This window comes from Cryptomeria japonica, chromosome 9, assembly GCF_030272615.1.
Source record: "Cryptomeria japonica chromosome 9, Sugi_1.0, whole genome shotgun sequence".
In the NCBI taxonomy this organism is placed as follows: domain Eukaryota; kingdom Viridiplantae; phylum Streptophyta; class Pinopsida; order Cupressales; family Cupressaceae; genus Cryptomeria; species Cryptomeria japonica.
Genome location: NC_081413.1, coordinates 131,048,580 through 131,067,869, shown reverse-complemented (window position 1 = coordinate 131,067,869; position 19,290 = coordinate 131,048,580).

Below are 19,290 nucleotides of genomic sequence, written 5' to 3'. Positions count from 1 at the left end.
GTAAATTGGACACAATATCTAAATTTATTATTGACAATGTAATAACAATTGATAAGGTGAATGAGGACACCTTCAAAGAGAAAGTTAAAAAGGAAAAGGATAAATTCTTTAAGGATACAATAAAGAACTACACATAACACATAAACACACTATTATTGACACTAAACACTACAATTTTGGAATACAAAGAGCTGTATAGAGAAACATGCAAAGCACATCTTTTGACAAAGGACATAGAAAAGGAAATAAATAGAGTACAAAAAGAAATAGATGACATAGTTGATAACATAATTGGTTCATCCAAACCTATATCAATTATTGAGCAGGAAATAATAGATTTTGAGGAGAAATTGGAGAAATTTGAGAAAGAGAAGGCAAGGATTAAAACTAATGCCAGAGAAATTAAGTATAAACTTGGTCCTAAGTTGGGCAACCTTATCTCTCTAAGAAATGAAATCTCTAAGGCATTACTTGAAGGAGAAAGATCACTAGAAGAGAACATGCATCATCTCACTGGCACAATCCAATAGACTAAGGCAACCCTGAACAACAACAATAGATTCATGCTGAGCCTGCATTTGGTTTTGGCAGATATATTCCAGATTGTAACCAACTAGTTAAAAACTTTAAGATGAAATTTTTGCACTCGATTGACAATTTTTGACAACCTTTGTCATTGATGTCAAAGGGGGAGTAGTGGACAGAGAAAAATGATTAATCAGAGGAGATCATCTTCTTAGGGGGAGCACATCCTTTTGGTAATTTTTGGACTACAGTTTTTTGGGACAGTTTTTTTTTTTTTTTTTCTCATGAGTGTTGCCATCAATGCCAAAGGGAGAGATTGTTGGAACTCTACACTCTTATGAGAATAGTTGGTGTTCTAATTGATGGCAACCATCTGGCAACCTTCTGGCACTCATCTTGTAAAGCCACCGGCAGGCACCAGAATCGGCATAGACATCTACATACACTGGCAGACACTTTACCGACAACGACAACAATGCATACCAGCACCCCAGCTGATAGAGAATAATTTTTTGTTTAAATGTAATTATCTTTTGTAAAGTCAACATGACATATTGTAAAAGAATCATATATATGTATGAGATCTTTTAGGTCGTTGTGTGTAGTAAGGTAGTATGCATGGAGAGAATATATGGATGATATTTTATATAAGGAGATATAGTTGACAATGAAGGTTTTGGTTATAGAATGAGCTTAAACCGGTACTGAACCTGACATAGTTGATGCTGATTTGAAGTAGTACTTTGTATTAGATTTGATAATACACTTTTGTAGTTAGTGTGACTCTTATTGAGTAGTGAGCTCTAGGAAGTTGGCCTTCCTGTATGTGCAGGCCCCTCATTATAAGTAATATTTATTCATTGGCCAATGAGTAAATATTGTGGGTCACAAATCCCACTAAGGTTTTTCCCACACCGGGTTTCCTCGTTAAACATCTTGTGTTATGGTGTGTTTTCTATGCTATCTCTATTCTTCTTGTTTATTGCATAATTCTTATTTACTGGTATAGTGTTTTGGGATACAAACAGCTTAATAGGTTTAAATACTTTGAAACCGGTTAGATACTGATCCCCCCCCTCTCAATATCTTTGGGACTATCATTAATCCTAACATCATGAACATCAAAAAAACATTCCCATATACTCATTCCACATTTTCATGCCAATTCAAGTTGAGACAACCAAACAGATACTTAGTTCTTCATACTTGGATGTCCAAACAACATACTCATGAGATAGAAGATTATGAAGCATACTTGTGGTATAGTTCATCACCTAAAATATAAATTAAGACACTACATAGACATCATAAGGGAATCCACAAAGTCATAGCAATGACACCAACAATGTTGAGAAATACAGAGCACTTCCTAGACTAATTTTGTTTACCAATCAGACTACCAACATACTGCATTAACGAGAAACATCTGCTAGAACATTAGGGGCTTCAAACTATAGGAATACAACATCCACAAAACTTACAATATAAATTTAAAACTACAAGACCATATTAACAAACATGAAGGAATGTAGAGCATTCTCCCAGATAGTCTTTGAAGTACTTATTGGCCAATAAATCCTTCACCAATCTGCAAGGACCAAGACATCCTTGTAATACCAATTTTTCACTCAGGAGAAACAAGTTACAAGAGAGATGGAGAAAGTCTTTCTGGCATGCATAACACATCAATGCCTTATTCACTTAAACACCATGCTTCTAATCCTATTCTTAATAACATCAATGCCTTATCCACTTCAACACCATGCTTCTAATCCTATTCTTAATACGTTTAATCACCATCTCAATGCTTATAATCCTCATCTTAATGCTTCTAATCCTCATGTTAATATTATATCAGCATGATAACATATTTTCCAATATCCAAACATGAACCTCATTACCATCACCGATCTCCAACACATCATCATCATCATTATACAGGTCCAAGAATCAATGATATTACACACCAAGTAGAATCTCTACAAAATCCAAGCATGGGATGTATCAACAACATCTCTACACACAAATGAACACTAGGAAAATCTTAACACACATCTAAATAAATAACATAACATCAACTCTAACAATTTCCATAATGTTGAGGTTTGACCACAAGGGCTTCACTGGAAAGGCAATATTTTATCACGTGCATTCATATTGGGGGGTTTAATATCCCCAAAAATGAGCTCAATATCTTTCCCATCTGGTGAAAATACCGGGTTTTTTTTATTCAGGCAATGAAAGAATGCAAGACTTGGTTAAAATAGGGGGGTTTTTAATATCGGTTGTGTATTGGGAGGGGGTGACAAAAAAAGATTTTAGGGCAATATTTTTTGAAAATAGGGGGATTCTTTAGTATTCCATGAATGCATGTGATATTTAACCTAGGGTCACTAAGTGACGCCCCCATTGGTTTGACATCAATGAAAATAATCTCCAATAATTTCTTCATTAAAAATATCTTTTTGAATATTTTCAATGTTAGAAACACATTTGGTATATATGTAAGTGTATAATATTGTTATGATTTGAGTACCTTGTCCTAGATGAAATTTGATTCATGTATGCACATAAATTTCTTATGCAACTCATTGATGTAGTTGTAATATGTTCATTCCTTAATTTGCATATACTCATATTCAAGATTAGCATCAGTCTTCCAATATGATATTTTATCTCATGTGTCTACACTTTGATCACTAGTCATGTTTCATAGATATTACAAATTGATTTTATATGTTTGATAAGATTGAATTTTAAAAAATAATAATATTAATGTCTTTAAATATATAAAAAAATGATACTATTACAAATGATAAATATTAGTATAATAAGTCAACAAATAGAACTTAATTTTATAATATTAATTTAAAAGAAACAAAATAAATTTAAAAAGATTACTATATAAAACTATTATCAAACAAATCCAATACAAAAAACTCAAAATCAAACTAAATGTAAACATAATTCATAGTATGAGTAGTTATTTATGTGATATATATCACATTATATGTGTTTTCAGGTAGCAAATAGGCATAAATTGCATAAATCAGATTATCAAAGAGCAAATCTGAACTCTAAATCCAATTATTACTCCTAAATAACAATGAAATAATGCAATTATCAATTGAACTAAAACAATCTATCTAAGACTCCCTCAATTGACATGGCAAGGCTTCCATTGCTCTTCTCCATTATTGTTGATGTAGGTGGCTCTCAGGTATTAAACTTGATTTCCTGTATAAAATAGACAACAATTTTGAAGACTGTGATTCTAGACTGAATTGAGAAAAGAGGTTGAATTTATAGATTTTCAACACAAAGGGGTGAGAAATAGAACTCAAGTGTTGATTGATAGATAGATTTAGATTGAGCAGTGAACTCAATTGATTGACTTGTTAACTCATTTGATTGAGTAGTCAACTGGATTGATTAAATAGTGAACTCCATTGACTGATCAGTAGACTGAATAGATGGATTAGTTGATTGGATTGATTGGAGAGATAAGTGGATTGATTTTTAGTTAAAAAGGATGATTGATGAGTTAACTGAGTTAACTGATTAGACAACTGATTTGATCATACAGTTCTAATTTTAGTATGTGTTGTAGGAATTTAAAATTGAATTTGATTTTTCTTTTCAATTTGGAATTGAATTTGGTCATTCGCATGCTGAAATGCACATGAAATTAATTGAAATTCAGATTTGGGGAAATGTGAATTTGGAAATATGAAATTAGATGAAATTATGTGAAATTATAATTTGGGGAATTGGAGGAATACGTTAATTAATTTAAATAATTAAAAAAAAATATTTAAACTTAAGAAATAGAATTAGTTAAATAATAAAGATCATTTAATTGAGAAATAAATTGTAATAAATTCAGATATGGTTAACTTATTAAATGATTTGATAATAGAAATAGAATAATTTGAAGTGTTGAAACTGATGGTTAGAACAAATAATTAGTTTAATCAAATAATAAAAGAATTACTTAATTAAATAGATGGATAATTAATGTAGAATTAATGAGACATTTTTAGGTGTCTACATTTGCCCATATTTGAGACAATGTCGAAATGACATTGTTTCAAAGAAAATGAAAAGAAAAAACTGCCCCACTATGCCCTATTAGGTCTCGGAGGCAACTAAGAGGCGGGGTGAATCAGTTGTATATTAATTTCAAACAAAGACTAACTTAACCAAACTTAGTCCATAATACTAGTAGACCAAACTTTAATGCAGGTAGATAGTTTAGCAATTAATAATAGTACCGGTAAAGTTTAATGCATGAAACAGAAAGACAAATATCATACACAACACATAACACAATTATTTGTACATGGAAATCCTGTAAGGGGAAAAACCACGGTGGGAAACCTTACCCATAATCAGATGATACTACTACAGATAGTATGTGTATACAAATGGGGTCTGCACATGCAGAGAGGCCAACTGCCTAGAGCTCACGACTCAATCACAAAATGGGAGTCACGCTAACTACAATTGGATGGTTAAATCCAATGATAATGTACTACTCGAAATAGCATCTTCATATGTTGGATTCAGTACTAGTTAAGCTCTGATTTGCCTTCTTCAAAATCTAGGACCAAATGTGTAGGTCATCTTACTAAGATATTACAATTAAATAAATTATAAATGAATCAATATGTAATGCATGATGTCGGATCAATGCATTTACAACAATAACAAATCATCTCCATCATGTGTCATGCTGATATGGAATAGATAATGTTTGTCGGTCCATAACCTAGACATATTTTGCCGGTAATAGCAAATATGCAAACTCAATTGTACCAATAATCAAATCACCAAAACCAAGTGTCCAAACAATGTCTTCAACATAAATAAGTAATCTCCAGATGATAACAGATCATCCTTAGTGCTAGTGAACAATATAACCTACCGGTGAACCAGATACTAGTGACTATGCATAAGTCATTGAACATGCCAGTGAACATAACCAAAGATCTCCAAGTGTTGACAAGTGGTCTCAAGTGTTGACATTAATGACAAAACCAATGTAACATATCCATAATACCAACAATCTCCCCTTTGGCATTGATGGCAACATAAGATTGAAAAACCATCTAAGTGCCAAAGAAGAAATGCCAAAAACCAAAAACCAAAAACCAACAATCTCCTAAAGACATCATTAATCTAGAACTCAAAATACAGATACAGAGAGTAAAAATCTCTCCCCCAATGAATAATCTCTCCCCAAAAGATAATGTGTTTTTCCATAGATATCTCTCCCCCTTTGACATTAAATGCCAAAGCAATACAAAACCAAATACAATCAGTTCATATAACTTGTTACAAATACCAATTGTTATAAGCACATTTATTCAATCTACTCCCCCTGAGAAGTAGCTCTCCTTCATCAAAGCCGGGAAAAAGATGTCTCTGTTAATTCTGTCAGTCTAATTCTATGCTCCAACTGTCTAAGTTTCTATCGGTGAGGGTATAACTCCATGTGTTCTCTTAGATATTCAAAAGTTTCCTTAGGCAAAGGTTTAGTAAATATATCTACAATCTCCTCTTTAGTATTCACATAAACCAATTTCACTTCTTTTGCTTCAACATTCTCTTTCATGAAATTGAATTTGATAGAAACATGTTTAGTTTTAGAGTGAAATACCAGATTCTTTGATATATCAACTACTACCATATTATAACAGTAAATTATTTTACCTTTATGTCCTTCAACATTTTCTTAATCCATAATACTTTTGTACAATTAGTTGTTGCTAAAATATATTCTAATTCTGCTATTGATAGTGATGTGCAACTTTGTTTCTTGCTCAACCATGAAATTAGTTTGCTGCTAAGAAATAATGCTCCGTTGGTGGTGTTTTTAATATCATCTACATCTCCTACCCAATTTGCATCTATGTATGCACATAAATCAAAATTTTCATCTTTAGGATACCATAAGCCAAGATTTGTTGTGCCTTGTAGATACCAAAAAATCCTTTTACTACTGATTCATGATTTTTCTTAGGATTACTCTGAAATCTTGAAACAATACATACTGCATTCATAATATCAGGTCTTGTTTGTGTTAAATATAGTAAACCTCCTATCATAGACTTGTATCTTGTTGGATTAACAGGTGTTGATTCATCCTTCAATGATAGTTTATTAGTTGTAGTCATAGATGTACTTACCAGTTTAGAGTTTTCCATGCCAAATTTCTTAAGTAATTCCTTCAAGTACTTTGATTGATTTATGAATATACCTTTATTAGTCTGTGAAATCTGCAATCCTAAAAATAATTTTATCTTTCCAATTATAGACATTTCAAATTCTTCTTGCATCTTATTAGAAAAGTCTTTACACAATCCATCTTCTCCTCCAAAAATTATATCATCAACAAAAACTTCAATAACCAAGATGTCATCATTAGTCACTTTGTAATATAAGTTGTTGTTAACATTACCTTTGGTGTAACCAAGCTTCAAAAGATATTTGTCCAATCTAGCATACCAAGCTCTAGGAGATTGCTTCAATCCATATAAAGCTTTCCTTAACCTGCAAACCATATCTTTGTCATCTGTCAAAGAAAATCCATTAGGTTGTTCAATGTAAACTTCCTCTTCAAGATCTCCATTCAAAAATGCACATTTAACATCTATTTGATATACTTTATAGTTCTTGTGTGCTGTAAAAGCTAAGAATAATCTGATTGCCTCAATTCTAGCTACCGGTGCAAAGGTTTCATTGTAATCAATTCCTTCTTTTTGTGAATATCCCTTACACATTAATCTTTCTTTGTTTCTGATTACCTTGCCATCTTCATTAATTTTATTTTTGAATACCCATTTAGTTTGAATTACATTTTTGTTTTTAGGTCAGGGAACCAATGTCCATGTGTTATTCTTTTCAATTTGTTTCAATTCATCTTCCATAGCCTTAATCCAATGTTTATCTTCACATGCCTCATTAATAGTTGTTGGTTCAATTTGAGAAATTAGACATACCTCTTCATTTGCAGTCTTCCTCTAGTCATAACTCCTTGATAGTTATTCCCAATTATCTGACTTTTAGAGTGACTCAATCTTACATACCTGGGTGTATTCACTTGTTGTTGTTCTTTAGTCACTGTGGAATTATCAGATGATGCCAGTGTGACTAGATCAATATTCTATACTGGTGTACGCATAGTAGGTTCATTTGTGATTATCTCAACTATCAATTCAGAGTCTATAGACCTTCTAAATTGTTCATCAATCTTCACATTTGCACTTTCAATGATTTTTTGCAATCTCTTATTAAAACATCTATATGCGTTGCTCTTAGATGAATAACCAAGAAATATTCCTTCATCACTTCTAGGATCAAATTTACCAATATAATCATAGTTCATGAGGGGTCATACCGATTTCACCTTTGATGTGAACTCTGTTGAGTGTATAAACAACTGTATTGATTGCTTCTCTCCAATACACATGAGGTAGGTTTTCTCCTGATATCATGCTTCTAGTTGCATCCAAAATAGTTTTGTTCTTCCTTTCCACAACTCCATTTTGTTGGGGTGTCCAAGGTGCTGATAATTGTCTTCTGATTCCATTCACTTCACAGAATGTATTAAATTCCTTAGATGTAAATTCACCTCTTTGATCTGATCTCAAACATTTGATTTTCTTACTGGTTTCATTCTCTACCATGACCTTGAATAGTTTGAATTTCCCAAAAGCTTTTGATTTCTCCCTGAGAAAAGTAACCCAACACATTCTAGAATAATCATCAATGATTAGCATAAAATATCTATCTTCTTGTAAACTTCTAGTTCTTGCAGGACCACATAAATCGGTATGAATTAAGGCAAGAACATTATTGGATTTTTCTAGAATACTCTTAAAAGTTGCTTTTACTTGCTTTCCAAATTGACATTCCTTACATACTGGATTGTGAGGTTTAACAATCTTGGGTAAATCTCTTACTGCCTTAGTTGTATTGATCTTCATAATGCAATCAAAATTTACATGATACAGTCTCTTATGCCATAACCAACTTTCATCAATATGTGCAATCAAGCATGTCTTCTCATTGTTATTCAAATAAAAGATATTAACTCTTGTCTGATTACCGGTTGCAATTTATAAACTAGTTCTATTCATGATTTTCCATTTACCATTCTTGAATTGTAATTGAAATCCCTTTTCAACTAATTGACCAACACTCAAAAGATTATGCTTCAAGCCTTAAACATAGTAAACATTATCAGTATTGTGCTTACCATAAAAAGATATAGTGCCTTTTCCTCTGATCAAAAAAGCTTTGTCATCTCCAAATCTTACTAGATCTCCATTGTATTCCTAAAAGGTTAAGAATTTACTCTTATCACCAGTCATATGATATGAACATGCGGAATCAATGGTCCATTCATCATTTTCTTCTATTTTAGCTACCAGGGCCTACTCTATTGGTTGAATAGTAGGCGTCAATTGATCTTCTGTTATTTCAACAAAAGCCCATCCATTATATGTCGGTTCCTCATCAGAATCATCAGTAACTCCTTCATCAACATAGTAACATGATTTGTCTCTATTCTTCTTAAATCTGTACCTTTGATATTCAAGGTTAGGCTTATATGTTCTTTTAGCTTCTTGTTTCAATCTTGCATGTCTATCAGGACACATAGATGCCATATGACCAATCTTATTGAAATTAAAACATTTAAAAGGTGTTTTACCTTCATACTTACTTCCAACTGGACCTTTAGGCATTTTCCTTGCAAATAGTGCTTCAAGCTCTTCAAGTTCTCTAGAATAGAGTGCTTTCGAATCAGATTTTTTATATGATGATGATGATGCTACAGATGTTGAAGCTTTGAAAGCCAAATCTGTCTTAATTGTAGCAATAGGACCAAATTCCTCAAGTTCAAAAGCTGAAATTTTTCCAATCAAAGTATGTCTAGATACTAATGCATTAAGCATTGTTCTCAATTCATTAATAACAGTTACTTTCATTTTGTATGTCGGTGGCAAAGCTCTTAAAACTTTAGAAACAATTTCATCTTCACTTTAGGATCCTCCACAACATTGTATTCCCAAAACAATTTCATTAACTCTTTCCATAAAAGCAAAAATCCTTTCATCTTCTTCCATTTTCAGATTTTCATACCTTACCCGGAAGGATTCCAGTTTTTCAATTTTCATAGTGGTATCACCTTCATTCAATGTCTCCAATTTATCCCAAATAGCTTTAGTAGTAGACTAGATTGATAATCCCATGATTTCCTGATTTGACAATGCACTCAAAAGTTCTTCTCTTTCTTTGCAATCATTTTCTTCATCTTTAGCCAAGGTTGGTGGATTAGGTTGACCTTGAGTAGGAGAAACATAGCAATTCTTTGTAACATCCCATATGTCCTTTCCAATGCAATTCAAATATGTCTCCATTCTGATCTTCCATATACCATAGTTGGTTCCATCAAGCTTCAAACTATCCTTCTTGAAATAGTTAGTAGACATAGGATCTCCTCAAGTTGTTAAACTTCTGCAAAAAGAGGACTAAGCTCTGATACCAATTGTTAGGTCCCAAAGGCAACTGAGAGGGGGGGGGACTGAATCAGTTGTCTATTAATTTCAAACCAAGACTAACTTTACCAAACTTAGGGCATAATACCGGTAAACCAAACTTTAATGCCGGTAGACAGTTTAGCAGTTAATAAATGTACCAGTAAAGTTTAATGCATGAAATAGAAAGACAAATAACATAAAGAACACATAACACAGTTATTTGTATGTGGAAACCCTATAAGGGGAGAAACCACGGTGGGAAACCTTACCCACAATCAGATGATATTGCTGCAGATAGTATGTGTATACAAATCAGGTCTGCGCATGTAGAGAGGCCAACTACCTAGAGCTCACTACTCAATCACAAAATGGGAGTCACACTGACTACAATTTGATGGTTAAATCCAATGATAATGTATTGCTCAAAATAGCATCTTCATATGCTGGATTCAGTACTAGTTAAGCTCTGATTTACCTTCTTCAAAAGCCTCCTTGAATCTTGAATGATATTTGTGTGTATAGCTCTGCTTATATTTGCATATACCTTATTACAATCCTTTTTCATACTCCTACTTTTTAATCTCATAAATGAGATCTTACATATATACTAAAACCTAGGACCAAATGTGTAGGTCGACTTACTCAGATATTACAATTAAATAGATTGCAAATAAATCAATATATGATGCATGATGTCAATTCAATGCATTTACAACAATAACAAATCATCTTCATCACGTGTTGTGTTGATGTGGAATTGATAATGCTTGTCGATCCATAACCTAGACCTATTTGTCAGTAACAACAAATATGCAAACTAAATTGTACCAATAATCAAATCACCAAAACCAAGTGTCCAAACAATGTCTTCGACATAAACAAGTAATCTCTAGATGATAACAAATCATCCTCAGTGTTGGTGAACAATATAACCTGTCAGTGAACTAGATACCGATGACTATGCATAAGTCATTGAACATGCCGGTGAACATAACCAAAGATCTCTAAGTGTTGACAAGTATTCTCAAGTGTTGACAACAATGACAAAACAAATGTAACATATCCATAATACCAACATGCCCTAGTGATGCTAGGGTATAATGCTCCCTCTAAAATAGTGGTCGGAAAATTTTGGATCGAAGACCAGTTTTTCAGAAATGTGCTAGATAGTGATAATATGAAGTGTCAAATGTTTTTGATCTCATTTTCTATGTCTAAAATTGAGTTGAAGCTAGAGGGGTCCATGGGCGTTATGTTGACAAACCCTAATTTTCAGCTTATAAAATGAAGATTTGTATTGATTTGAGCTCATTTGCATTGTTTTATATTGAAATAATTGCTTAGAGATATTGGTGCTTCCAACGACCTTTGAGCAAAATGGCAAGTCATAGATTGAGGCTGCATTTATCCGAGTGAGTGCGGTCTTATCAGAGACCTCCCGATACTGGTGGCATGGTGAGTTGCCTAATATTTTGCTTGTTTTTCTCTGTATTTTGCAAATTTTTTAACCATCTTTTGTTGTGTCATCTTTTATGCATGTTGCAATTGAGTATTGATATTGCCACAATTCATTAATCATGTTGCAATTAAGTTTAACGCTTCAGAGCTGATATTTTATGTTGTATTTGATAACTTTGTATCACATATGATAAAATTGAATCGCAATTGAATGTTTTGGATCACATTTGATAACATCGTGTTGCATATGATAAAATTGAATCGCAATTGAATGTTTTGGATTGCATCTGATATTATCGAATCGCAATTGATAATAAAGGCCTTTTTTCTTCAATCTTGATGTCGTAGTTGACTCATTTTTTATATTTTCCAAATGCAGGAGCATTATCTAGTACTTCTTGCTAGGTAGACACGGCCATATAGTCTTGATTGACATCATGAGTTGGATGCAGAGGATACCACATTGTTATGACAGGGTAGATTATACTATATAGTGCATTTGCCTAGGGTTATGACCAACAGGGCTATGATTAGCGCTTTTATTGAGCGGTGGCATTTAGAGACATGTTCTTTTCATCTACCGATGGGTGAGGCATCTATCACACTTGAGGATGTGTGGCATATTTTACACATTTTGATATCTGGTAGTTGAGTTACTTTTGATCGTGATGATGGTATTTGTGCTTTTTGTACATTATTCAAGTATGAGGAGCAGGATCTACATATCCATGATCATTATGATATTTGTTGGGATGATTTTGATTATGATGATCTCACCGTTGTGCTTGCTTGTATTGTTGTTGGATTATTGATTCCTAATAGACGCGCCCATGGTTTTCCTATTGGATGCGGATGTGTCATACATGATATGATTATTGACAGATGTGTGTTTTCTTGGGGTCCTTGTCTTCTTGCCACTTTGTATCATCAGATACATGGGATTATTTACTTGCAGCAGAAATCAGTTGGATGTGGTATTACTTTGCTTTAGACATGGGCTTAGGAACACATATCTATTTTTTCATCCTACATTACATATAGATTTATAGCCAGAGCATCCATATGCTTATGGATATACTATTGGTGTGAGACATAGGGCATCAGGTAACATATTGTATTGGCATCATCAGATGGATATCTTAAAGTATTTCTCATGGAGACCTTATCTTATTTGTCCTGGGTGGACTGATGATGCTCATCATCTTCCTTTTTGTCAATAATAGAGATATCTTATTGGCCGAGATGTGGGTAGTCACAAGGTTATTGACATGCATCTTCCTAGTTATGTACTTAGACAGTTCGGGGAAGTATAGGGTATTCCAGATGTGACAACTTATTTTGCTCATACTACTCAAGAGGTTGGTGATTGGGGTGCTTGTGTGTAGCCTCATGTTTCTATTGTTGAGTTTTATTCTCTTTCTCCTATCTTATGGGGATGGCAGCTTGGTGTAGTGGATCTAGGGTCTACAACATAATATAGTGTATGGTGGATACAACACATGCCTATACCTTTGATAGATCCGATAGTTCTGATTGGTGCTCAATAGATTACACATGATAGGGGTCCCCAAGGGAGAGCTGGAGAGAAGAGGGGTCAGTATCGACATGTAATGGATCAAATATCTGCTGAGAGAGATGAGGCGGTTAGAAGGACTTAGATTACTATGGATTCATATGATCTGTTATTTGGGACAGTGACAGAGGAATAGAGCCAGGCAGATAGATATTTTGTTGCTGCATAGAAGGCTATTTATTATTGCCAAGCTTATGAGAGAGCTATTCCTGAGGGTCAAAGAGAACCTAGTTGTATTTATTTCATGGGGATAAGATCAATTCGATCTAACTCTCGATAGACTAGTAGTGGAGGAGTGATGGGTCCACCTAGAGTGTCGTTGGGACAGGCTGGAGTTAGTCAAGATGCACCTACTGATAGAGGCAGTATAGGTTGACAGATTGGATATTGATTTTGATGTTGTAGATATGATGCATTTGGACACATTTATATATGATATATATGATATGCTCTCTTGATGAAGTCTTTGATTGTGAACTTCATGGTCTAATGTATTTTTATGAATGCAATATGGATATGTAATGAACGCAATATGATATTATGCAGTTATTTGATGTAGCTTTTATGTTGTGATGCATAATGGTTGATGAAAATCTTATTATAATCCAGTGGAATGTTTATGGACATGTGAGATGTTTACTTTTGTGTTTCAAAATACATGTTGAAGTTATTGGAAGAATTGATAGTTGTTAGATGTAGAATAGATACAAAATGACCATTCAACTGAATCAATCTTTGTTTATTCTAGATTTTGATGTGATGATGGATGATTTGATAGAAATTTTGATGGGAAAGTCTTCATTTTTTTATTTGTAGTGCAATACATTATCATCATTGAGCCTTATTATATAACAATGGTGTTAGGTCTGAGTAGGAAAGCTAATGTACTGAGAGGGGAGGGGTGAATCAGTACTTCAAAAACTATTTTTGAAAAACAATTTTACTGATAAACACAAACTAAGTATTGCTGATCTCAAAAATATATAAAACTGAAACATAATCATAGAAATAACATCCATCAAAATTTTACTCCATAACACAAAGATTTTTGGTCACACAGAAACTCTTGGTTAGAGAGAAAAACTGCATTGGGGATGGCACCCACAACTTCACTACTACAGTAATCAAGATTGCTCAGTTAGAGCTACATGTTTAGCTATTTCTGATAGCTTACCCTATTAGGAGTATAAAGATCTTTAGATCTACCTTGCTAAAGGATTTTATAGACACTTCTACAAAAATGTTGTACCTGGTTAAAGGCTTTACAATTTATAGACTTTATTAGAGTCTTTTACCCTGTTAAAGGTTTCTAACACAACTTAATAATTCAATCAAAATATTTATAAAATATCTGTAACTTCACATCTGAAATGTTATAGCAGACTCTATGTGCTCAATATAAAATTACCTTGCTCATAGCATTCCTCGGTAATTGATAAATAAACTTGGTAATCACTTCTGTATACTCTATCCCTTAAACTATTCTCTGAAACCTTCTTGGTATCCTCTGAATATCTATGTAAATATTCTTTCTTCACTATATCATCACTTCATATCTTCTCTCCATGTCATATCAAATACTCAAATCATTCTATTTATATAGATCTCTAAGATGGTGATTTGTTCATGCTTCATTCATATAAACATGTTTTATTGAATGAATAAACATAGAAATTATTTCATTGGATATTCTTCCTCAAAATCATACAAAATCTTTAAATGCAATTTCCTATGTAATAACAGTTTCATCTTCTTGAATCTCGTAACACATTTCACATGTGTGTCCAGGTTCATTGAATCTGGTAACATGTTTCCACTTAGTTCAGATTAACTCGGTATACCTTCTTTGCTGCTTGGTAGACATATGAACCTTACTTGGTAGACATTCTATATTTGTCTTGGTTCATAGCTCAGTGTATATCATCTCGGTGACTTGTCTTGCTTCTGTAACTGACACCGGTAGCCTTGGTATTTACCGACTGGACTTTTCGGTAGTATTAACTGACTAGTGTATATAGGATGACTTTGGGCATAAAACTAATGACAACTTAGTAAATAGCAACAATCTCCCCTTTTGACATTAGTTTGGTATGTTTGACAAAACTCCTTTCAAATTCATAACACAAAATCTATATACTTGCAAAATAAACTGAAATGTCAGTATATACACTGTTCAAATACATACTCCCCTTATCAATATTTTGTACATAACTTGATGTTCCATACTCTGTATTCCATGCTCATGATGTTCCATGCTCTTGATGTTTCATGCTCCCCCTAACAATTTCAACTATACACTCGGTATATATGATAAACTCTGTACACTCAGATATTTTGTATATGGTACACTCCCCCTTTTTTGACAAACATCAAAACTAGTTACCATTTGGTGGGGGCAACTGATCAAAAATAGATCTATACTTTGTATGAGCTTCTGTAAGAGTGTTGGTAAGTGCATCCTTGACACTTTCCAGTATAGTATTCTGAGCTGTAATATCAGCGGACAGTGTGATCAAACCATCTAAAGTGCTTCCCTCTACTTGAGTTGACAATTGGGTAGCTCGGTTGATCTGCTATTGAACTGATGACAAATGAGGAATAAATAATGTTTGAAGAGTCATGATATCCATCCTTATTTTATTCTCTTCATTCCAAAGTTCTAACCATTGACCCATAAGGGTTTGTAGCCTTGTATAAAAATTCTGAAGAGAATCTGGCTCGGTAATCAATTTATTTGAGAGATCGGTAATCTCTTTTTCAATGACTTCAGTCTTATTCTTGATATCTTTGATAAAGAATGAGAATGTACATAACTTGTAGAATAAAGAAATAATATGCTTGAGTTGAGGGGACAACTCACCAATGAATTCAATAAGCTTTATTTTACCTATAGCAATTGCTTTCTGCACTTCTTCAATCATCTTGGCAGTTAGCTCTTTATCTTTCAATTTGCTAAGGTATTCTAATGCTTCTACTCGTGATTCCTCCAATTGAGTGAGTAGTTCATCCAGGTGCACATGGATGGAAGCATCTTTATTGATGGTAGCTTTAGGTATCATGTCTGTCAATAATGTTTTGACCTCCTGAAGTACTTGGTTCTTCTTCTGAATAGCTATCTGTCTTTCTTGCTCTACTTTGGCTTTACAAAGCTCACCAAATTCTATTAGTGCTTTCCCTTTCAATTTTGTAATGTCAACATTCGGTAACACAATGGGCTTTGACAAATCTATCTTAAAACTGTGTCTTTTTGCTTTCTTCTCCTTTGTTGATGATTCCTTCTCTAGTTGAATGGGTACAATGGCTTTTGAGGCTTGTCTTTCCTCGGTATGTTGCTTGGTAGAGGCAACACTTTTGTCAGTTCTTGTAGCCTCTGTTGTATCCTTCAGTGTTTCCTTGCTCAGAGTTTCAATGGCAATTGTCTTGGTGCTTGATGGTACTTGGGAAGTTTGCTCGTCGGTGGCATGAGAGGTAGATTCATCTGGTTTAACCTTTTGATCCTCTATACTTTGATCTATGTCCTGAAGTTTCTCAGCTATAGCTTGATGGGTGATCAGATGATAGGACTTAATCTTTTCCACAATTGATTCACTTGATATCAGTTTGGCATAAGAGCTCCCTTCTATCATTTATCCTTCATGTGCTTTAGTGTCCATTACATCCTCATCTGACTAATTAGTGGAAGTAGGATCTTGCTCAGTCATGTCAACTATTTCTTCTTCACCTTTTGGTTCTTTAGCCTGAATCCTAAATATTTTCTTCCATTTTTCTTTAGTTTCATTTTCAACTTCAAGATATAGGCCATTCATCATTTTCAAGGCCCTTTGTTTTACTTGAAAATTTGTCTGGTAGTTTTTCAAATGATCTTTTATATCATCTACCAACATATTTGGAAAGAGATGAACCAAAACTCTTTCTCTTATTTGCTTCTCTGAGTCCATAGCATATTTCCATCTATTATCAATCTAAGAGTATAATGCTTTGGAAGAAAACCAACCACTACCAATGGAACTACTTAGAACTTGAGAAGTACACAAATTACTGTCTCTTCTATTTGTCTCTTATCTTCATCTGTTCTTGTATCATATTTTACATATCTAAACAACCCAAATCCACCATATTGCTTTAATTTTGCACAAAAATTGTCAACACTATGTACATCTTCCTTTGTGCTTTTCACAACCTAAAATTTATTTACATCTTCTAATTCTGTGTCACTTTCCTCTTTATCCAAAATTAGTCTTCTGGTCTTCTTTCTATAAGTTTTTGTAACCTTAGGCATTTCTACATTCTTCTGCTTCTTACCGGGTGATGTAGCAGACGATCTAGTGTTTGGTCACTTTGCTGGCATGGTTGGTGACACCTTGGTTGTATCTTGTTTCTTTGTTTTCAAAACTTTTCCCTTTGGCAACTTGGTGCTCAGTGTAATTGTTGCTTCTTGAGCTTCAAATTCTTCCTCGATCGAAAGTTGATCACTCTTCCTTCTTGTTTTCTTAGTAGGTGTGGAGGTAGAACCTTCTCCTAACTTCTCAGTTAAATCCTTGATCATTCTAGTGGCTTTTCTAGCTGCCTTTGGTACTACAATGCTTATTTTTACTTTTTCTTTCACCTCTTCATAGGTTCCATATCTTATCTCAATATCATGCCTTGGAAGTGCTAAAAATGCATCTATCTGCTATTGAGCAATGTCAAAATCTATCTCATAACCCATAGGTGGTAATGATTGAGTCTTGGGTTCTACTGCATTGACATAATAGTAGTCGGTATCCACTTCAAAACATATAGTATCCTTGTACTTTTCCACTAGCTGAGGTGGAATCTTGTACTTGCTATGCATCTTTTCCTAGAATTTGTTGAAGTAATCATCCATTATCATATTGAAATCATCACCTAGCTGATTGATGAAATCATTTATTTGATGGGTGATAGGACGGTGTAATTCCCAAACAATGTTACTGATTATGGAAAGAATTTCTGAAAATAAAAGAACATACACACTAAGAGTGACCCAAAATTTAGTGTGTTTGTAGTATTATTCTTCTTCGGTTTCCTTATTGTATTAAGATTTTCAAAAAGATTCTTCAATAACACTTCACATAAATCAATTTACATACCCTTTTTAACAATTTTATAAGCCAAATCTACAGCTGCACATGGTACACTGTTTTCTCTTGTAGACTGGAAGAGACAATAACCAGTAACTCTAATAGAAAAATTTAGTTCTGCATCAGTCAGATTGTTTAACTAAAGACCTCTGCTATCAGACTCAACACCTATTAATGTTATCAATTCCTTCTGTGAAATCATCTTCTGTGCTTGGGCATGGTCAAATATAGGGTATCCGGTTATCATGTGAATAATCTCCTTGGTGATCTTGAAAGGTTGATCCTCTAACCACATAAAATCATCATGCATACGGCTCAAGACAAATTTGACCCATTGGGGTTTGAAGAGTCGAGGATAGGTTAGGGCTTTGGTCAGTCCCTTAACTTTGATATGCTCAAACTTGCTATCTAGGTTTCCATCGATGCACATTTTGTCATACATATCCTTAATTTCAGTGTGTCCTAGCTCTTCAACATGGCACTTGGTATAAAATCTAACATCTTCGATCAACAAAACCCTATCCGGAATAAGAGAGAATGTCAATCTCTCACCGGGTTCGGATGCCACTTTGGGAGGTAAGGTGTATTTTAGTGTAGGCTTCTCAATGGTCTCTACTACAACGGGTTTCTGTACCTTGGGAGCAATTTCAAACTTGAAATTCCACTTGTGAAATAGCTTAGGGTTTCAAATAACCAGAAAAAGCTCCCAACTTAGTAAATACTGCACAAATATTCACAAATTGACTTTGATTGGTTAACTACTAAAAATGCAGTTTAGATTATGCTAAATACCTTGAATTTGCTCTTGGAAATATTTGATCGCCTTTTGATTTGCTTTGCTGTGCACTTGGAAAACTGGTAAGTGAAAAATGACCGTGCAAAATACTTTAAGTACCTATGTTTGACCTTATCGAGTTTCGTGCGCTTAGGTAAAATAGGCATTAAATGCACTCGGTTCCACTATACCAACTATCTCTCTTATTAGCTTTTACCGACTAGACAGGTTTAAAACTTTTGCTGACTTCTCTGGTAATTCAAAAGACTAAATAAAATTTCAAATTTGCTATTGCATCTTAGATATGTA